Below are 6,000 nucleotides of genomic sequence, written 5' to 3' on the forward strand. Positions count from 1 at the left end.
TGGTACATATACAGCATGAAACTACTGCGGTAATAAAGAATAGACAAAAAATACATGTCAGCTGTACGATAACATACAAGCGACGCTCCCATCTACCCACGCTAAAAAATTACATAATACTGTCAGAAAAAAATCTTAAAAACTACATTATAGGAAATAAATTCAAAAAGAATAATACTGAGAACCAAGGCATTCAGAGATTTCAAAAGTCATGCTTTTTTTTCAGCTGATCCAAAAATTTGTCAACTAAGTTTTCAAAAGTTTGTTCTGAGCCAACATTACTTATAAATGTCACACATTTATTATTTCATACATTTACTTTCTTCCCCATAAAAGGCCTTTGATAAACATCTAAAATGTCCAGGTATAACATGGTTGAGATGAAACTGAATCAAATACTGGTATTGTTTTTAACTATCACCTCAAGTGTTTGAGTGTCGCAAATTTATTCAACCAACCAAACACAATGAAAATCAAAATGGCACAGCATATATTGTAAATAAATCAAAACAACTCTGTGTAACAGAAAGACCAAGCAGTGGCACATAAACCAAAGCTAGCTGAGTACAAAAGAGTGACTGTCTATTGCATAGCAAATAAACTGAAAAGGGTTCTGAGTGGGACAGGATATTGGAGAGGTCACCGTGAAGGTGCGGATGGAGCCTCCTGCTGATATGGACTGCGAGTCTGTGAACATATGGGAGAGGGAACGAGTTGATGAGCAGAAGTCCGCTGCCACTGAGATTTGCCACTTTGGTACTGAATAGTTAATGATTATTTCCTCTAGTGTTTAGATGTAAAAGGCTAATATTTTTAAAAGCCAAAATTTAATCCCTTGCTGCAAAGACCATTTCTATAGAAATTTTAAAAAGATAAAAATTTTAAAATCATACGTCAATAAATTAGGTTGTAAAAACTTATTAATAATGAGGGGTTTTTTCCCTTCACAATGTGTCTTTGTCTTAATAATTGACCACCTAGCACAGTTTTTACAAAATATTTATGATTACTGAATAAATGTGAATCAATGCATGAATGTTGGGTGTTTTTGATTTTTTTAGAAATGTCCCATTTCTTGTTCAGATGTATCAAGAAGATAGAGGCCTGAGAACTTTTGAAGAAGCAAATTAAAGTATAGCCTATAGATATCTACAATTTTTTTCCCAACATAATTTTTCTTTCTCCCTTCTTACTATGAATAGAATTTCTTCTTCCTGTTGGTAGTTTTGCTTTTCTTATATAAATGGAATCTCACATAAATGAAATCACATGGTGTGTAGTAGGCTCTGTCTGACTTTCTCAGTGCAGCAATGTAGAGAAATCCCAGGCGCCCTCTACCCAGTTTCCCCTCTGGTGCGATGTTGCAGAAGCATAGTACAATAGCACCACCAAGACCCTGACACTGAGAGTGTCGAGATGCAGAGCATTTCCATCATTGCAGGAATCTCTTGTCCTTTTATAGCTACAGTTCTTCCCTCCCACCTCTACCTTCTAGATAACCCTTGCCAACCACTGGTCTGTTTTCCCATTTGTATAGTTTTATCATTTTAGGACACTTAACACTTATATGAATGGAATCACAGCACGTAGCTTTATGGAGATCGGCTTGTTTTGCTCAGCACCATTCTCTGGAGATTCATCCGGGTTGCTGTGTGTTTTTATTACTCTTTCCTTTGTGTTCTGAATAGTGTTACATGGAATGACTATATCTCAGTTCTTTTAATCATTCACCACTTGAAGCACATTTAGATTATTTCCACTTTGGGGATATTACAGTAAGGCTACAATGAACATTTTTGTACTGGTTTTTATGTGAACATAGGTGTATTAGTCAGATTTTCCATAGTCAAGACAATACCTGGCATCCACAACTTAAAGAAGGAGAGATTTAATTTGCCTCATGTTTTCTGGGGATGTAGTCCATGGACGGTAGGCTCCAAGGCAAGAACATCATGGTGGAAGTGTGTGGATAGCAAAGCTGCTTAGCTCATGGCTTCTGGGAAACAGAGAAGGGGACCAGGGCCACAGAGGAAGAGGTGAGGGAACAGACATAGACACCAAGGCCGTGCCTCCAAACCCATCCAGACACACCCCGAAGGGTGCTCCACCAATTCCAAGGGGGATCCCAAAGCAAATCAAGTTGATACTCCACCTTTACTGCCATGATAGGTTTCATCTCTGTGAGATGAATGCTCAAGACGCAGTGGATGGGTCATTTGGTAATTGTATGTTTAGTTGCCAAACTGTTTTCCAGAGGGGAGCCTGAAGAAGCTGGGGTGGAGGTTGTTGGCACCCACATCTGCAGCTGGGTAGCAGGCTCTGTGCTGAAGAAGCTCTGAGCAGTGCATGCCTGTGTCTGCCCCAAGATGGGAGGGAGGGAGAATCTGAAAGATGAGAGGTGTCTAGCAAAGTCTCAGCAAGCCTCCATGACTGGCAGATGTACAGATGTCAGAGTCAAAGATAACTCTTCTAACTAGCAGAGCACTGGCACTAACCATCATGGTGTGGCCACCATATAACCTGTCCTCACCATGTGGGCAAGTGCCTTTTACTGCAGGTATGGGTGTCAACTGCCTCCACCCCAGCTTCTTCGGGCTCCCCTCTGGAAAACAGTGTGGGAACTAAACATACAATTACCAAACGACCCATCAACTGCCTGGTTACTTTTTGCACAAGTTGTCATGACTTAAGCCCTTTGTATTGAGTGATATACCATCTTCCTGGCCACACCTGGTGAGGCTGGAAGTGGCTTGATGTGAAACTGTCCCCTTTTGACTGGGGACAAACCAACTCAATGCTCTTTGGAAGACTCAAAAGCTGAAAGGAAGCATGTGCACAGGCTGTATCCTAAAGGACACAGAGCTGGTGTTTTCCTTTCCTCCTGCTGTGTGGTGCTGTCCAGACAGCAGTGGGACTCAAGCCCTGCCAGAGCCCAAAGAGGCAACATGTCCTTTACTTCTTTGAGTATCCTTGCAGTGAACCCCCGTCATCACAGGTGGTCTGCATATGTCGGTTCCAATTTGGAAATGATAGTGCTGATGTTCATTTCTTCCTTGTAACAGTAGGGAAAAGATGAGGACTCAACCTGACCCTCTACCAACTTCTCCTTGTTTCTCTATTTGAGGAGCTTGGGTAAGCCCTGCCCATGTGCAGCTGCCCCCACGCCTCCATGGTTATTTTTCCCACAGCAGGAGCTGACCCATCTGTCACTTTTGAACATCAGGCTGCCTAGTCTGCGTGGCATTCCAAAAACCCTTCAGGCACCTGCTTGGAAGAAGCCCAAAATGATTATTTTCTACGTGATATTTTTCTGCATTAGTTTGCTCCTGCATATTCAGTTCTAAAAAGATGGAATGCTTGTGAAATCAATTCCTACTTCTGCTTTGTCTGAAACAGTCCTACTGTGTGTTCTGTCATTAACTCATTCATGCATGGCTACGATGAAGTTTAATTTATGTAGTAGGCACAGTAAGAAATTAGCAACAACAATAACAATATAAAATTCTAACAATACACTGCAGTAAGAGTATGTGAATGTGACCTCTCTCTCTCTTCTCTCTCAAAATATCTTACAGTACTATACTCACCACTCTTCTTCTTGTGATAATGTGAGATGATACAACGTCTCCATGAAGAGAAGCAAGGTGAATGGCATAGGCATTGCCACACACATTGTGATACTGTGAGTTCGTCTTATAACTGAGATGGCTACTAAGTGACTCATGGGTGGGTAGCAAATACTGCATGGAAACGTGAGACAGCAATGATTAACATCTAGGCAGGAAGGAGCAAACGGCAACAGGCCATCACACTACTTAGACTGGTGGGCAATTAAAAATTTATGAATTGAGGGCCGGGGATTTAGCTCAGTGGTTTCGCCACCCGCTGCACAAACGGAAGGACCTGAGTTCGATCCCCGGTACCAAAAAAAAAAATTATGAATTGTGTATTTCTGGAACGTTCCATTTAATATTTTTAGGTCACTAATGACTGGGTAACTAAAACCATAGAAAGTGAAACTGTAGGTGAGGAGGCTGCTGAGTATCTGAAATACTTGAAAAACATGAAGCAACACTGAACCATAACCCAGAAGAGGCTAAATGACTCTTAACATAAGGAATGAATGCCTGAAACGATCTATCATTTTATGTTGTGCAAACAATAACAACAACGAAAGTCAGTTTTACACTAAAGGTAAACGAGGCAATGAAAATGCCTTCTGAGTGTGACAGTCATGTAAGCAATGTTGAGATCGTGAAGCAGCTTTACTTGCCCCCCTTGGGGGAAGGAGTCATGTTTTTCTTCCCACTTTAAGTAGCTTTTATGTTCACATGCTTCAAAACTCAAAAGGCACAATATTCTATGGAATGACAAGTCCACTCCCCAGAAATGGCCACGTAAGCACAGTCAACTGATTTTTGACAAAGGAGCAGAGGTGGCACAGTACAGACAAGATAGTCTTTTCAGTGATTGGACATCCACATGCAAAAAGAAGGGGAAGGAGAAGGAAAAGAAGAACTCAAAATGTACCACAGACCTAAGTATAAGTTGCAACATTTTAAAACTTTTAGAAAGCAACATAGGAGATAATATAAATGAGTTTGGGTTCGGCGAGGATAGGTTTTTTGAGATACCATTATGGTTTATATCTAGATGTCCTCCAAAGCCCTCTGGGAGGTGATTGGATCACAGTGGGGTGTGATACTCATCAATAGATTGGTCCACTGAGAGTTTATAGCTAAACGTGGTGTTGGGAGGAGAAGCCTGGTTGGAGGAGGCGGTCACTGGGTGTGTGGCTAGAAAGGTCTGTCTCCATCCCTCTTCCCTTGACCTCTGAGGGGATGAGCTGTTTCTCCTCTGCCATGCCCCTCTGCCATGTGCCCTGCCTCAGAGCCAGCCTTCTATGGACTGAAACCTCCACAAACTGTGAGCCAAAGCAAATGTTTCCTCCTTTAAATTGTAGGTGTCAAGTATTGTGTCCCAGCAATGAGAAAGTAACTAAGACAGACATGATCTTGCTAAGTGGCCCTGGCTAGTCTCAAACTTGGGACCCTTCTGCCTTAGCCTTCCAAGTAGCTGGAATTATAGGCATGTGTGCCCAAATGCCTTGTAACAATGACTTTTTAGAAATGATACAAGATACAATCTATGAAGAAAGAATTGATAAATTGGGCTTTGTTAAAGTAAAAATGTTCTGCTCTGTGAAAGACATTGTCAAGAGAATGAAAAGACAAGCCACAGATTAGGAAACGCTATTTGCAAAAAAACATATATGATAAAGGACTGTTATCCAAATTGCACAAAGAGTTCTTAAAATTCAAAGTACGAAAACAACCAACCTAATTTTAAAATGAGGAGCTGGGTATGGTGGCTCATGCCTGTAATCCCAGCTACTTAGTACTCAGGAGGCTGAGGCATGAGGATTGCATGTTCCAGGCCAGCTTGGGCAACTTAAAGAGACCCTGTCTCAAAATAAAAAAACTAAAAACGAGTGAGAATGTAACTAAGTGCTCCTTGAATTTAATCCCCAGTACCATTAAAAAAAAAAGAAGCCAAAGACCTTAAGAGACATTTCTTGAAAGAAAATCTGTAGATGCCAAATAAGCATCTGAAGAGATCCTCACATCACATGTCATCGGGGAAATGTACGTTAAAACAACAGTGAGATGTCACCTCACACCTATTGAAATGGCCAAAACCCAGAAGCTTGCAAAATCTCAAATCATGACAAGTGTGTGGAGCACCAGGACACTCATTTATGACTGATGGAAATGCAAAATGGTGCGGGCACTTCTGAAGACAGCTTGGCTGTGGCTTACAAAGCTAAACCTACTCTTATTCTGTAAAAGCTAGCAATCACACTCTGATATTTACCAAAAGAGTTGAAAATGTATGACTGCATAAAAACCTGCACATGGATATTTATAGTAGATTTATTCATAATTTCCAAACTTGGAAGCAACCAAGATGTCCTTCAGTAGGTGAATTAGCAAGTAATAT

Source organism: Heterocephalus glaber, unplaced genomic scaffold, assembly GCF_053883595.1.
Source record: "Heterocephalus glaber isolate CG9 unplaced genomic scaffold, H.glaber_assembly_v1.0 deba00001555, whole genome shotgun sequence".
Lineage (NCBI taxonomy): Eukaryota > Metazoa > Chordata > Mammalia > Rodentia > Bathyergidae > Heterocephalus > Heterocephalus glaber.